Source organism: Apodemus sylvaticus, chromosome 7 (assembly GCF_947179515.1).
Source record: "Apodemus sylvaticus chromosome 7, mApoSyl1.1, whole genome shotgun sequence".
Lineage (NCBI taxonomy): Eukaryota > Metazoa > Chordata > Mammalia > Rodentia > Muridae > Apodemus > Apodemus sylvaticus.
Genome location: NC_067478.1, coordinates 130,985,134 through 130,986,518, shown reverse-complemented (window position 1 = coordinate 130,986,518; position 1,385 = coordinate 130,985,134).

Genomic DNA, 1,385 nt, shown 5'->3' with positions numbered 1-1,385 from the left:
AGAGGAAAACTCATAGCTCTGAGTGCCTCCAAAAAGAAGCTGGAGAAAGCATACACTAGTAGCTTAACAGTACACCTAAAAGCTTTAAAACAGAAAGAAGTTAATATACCCAAGAGGAGTAGAAGGTAGGAAATTATCAAACTCAGGGCTGAAATCAGTCAAGTAGAAACAGAAAGAATCAGCAAAACCAGGATCTGGTTCTTTGAGAAAATCAACAAGATAGATGAACCCTTAGCCAGACTAACAAGGGGGCACAGAGACAGTATTCAAATTAACAAAATCAGAAATGAAAAGGGAGTTATAACAACAGAAACTGAGGAAATTAAAAAAATCATCAGATCCTACTGCAAAAGCCTACTCAACACAACTGGAAAATCTGGATGAAATAGATAATTTCCTAGACAGATACCAAATACCAAAGTTAAATCAGGATCAGAAAGATCACCTAAACAGTCCCATAATTCCTAAAGAAATAGAAGAGGTCATTTAAAGTCTCCCAATAAAAAAGAGCACAGGAACAGATGGTTTTAGTGCAGAGTTCTATCAGAGCTTCAAAGAGGACCTAACACCAATACTTTTCAATCTATTCCACAAAATAAAAACAGCAGGAACACTACCAAACTCGTTCTATAAAGCCACAATTATGAAGATAACAAAACCACACAAAGATCCAACAAAGATAGAGAACTTCAGAACAATTTCCCTTATGAATATCGATCCAAAAATATACAATAAAATTCTTGACAATGGAATCCAAGAACACATCAAAACAATCTTTCACCACGATCAAATAGGCTTGATCCCAGGGATGCAGGGATGGTTCAATATACAGAAATCCATCAATTTAACCCACTACATAAATAAAATGAAAGAAAAAAAACACATGGTCATTTCATTAGATGCTGAACAAGCATTTGACAAAATTCAGCATCCTTTCATGCTAAAAGTCTTGGAAAGAATAGGAATTTAAGGCCCATACCTAAACATAGTTAAAGCATATACAGCAAACCAGTAGCCAACATCAAACAAAATGGAGAGAAAGTTGAAGCAATTGCACTAAAATCAGGGAATAGACAAAGCTGCCTCCTTTCTCCTTTTATTTAATATAGTTCTTGAAGTTCTAACTAGAGCAGTTAGAAAACAAAAGGAGGTCAAGGGGATACAAATTGGAAAGGAAGAAGACAAACCATCACTGTTTGCAGATGATATGATAGTATACTTAAGTGACCCAAAAATTCCAAGAGAGAACTCCTATGTCTGATAAACAACTTAAGAAAAGTAGCCGGATACAAAATTAACTCAAACAAATCAGTAGCCTTCCTATACTCAAAGGATAAACAGACTGAGAAAGATATTAGGGAAATGACACCCTTCACAATAGTCAC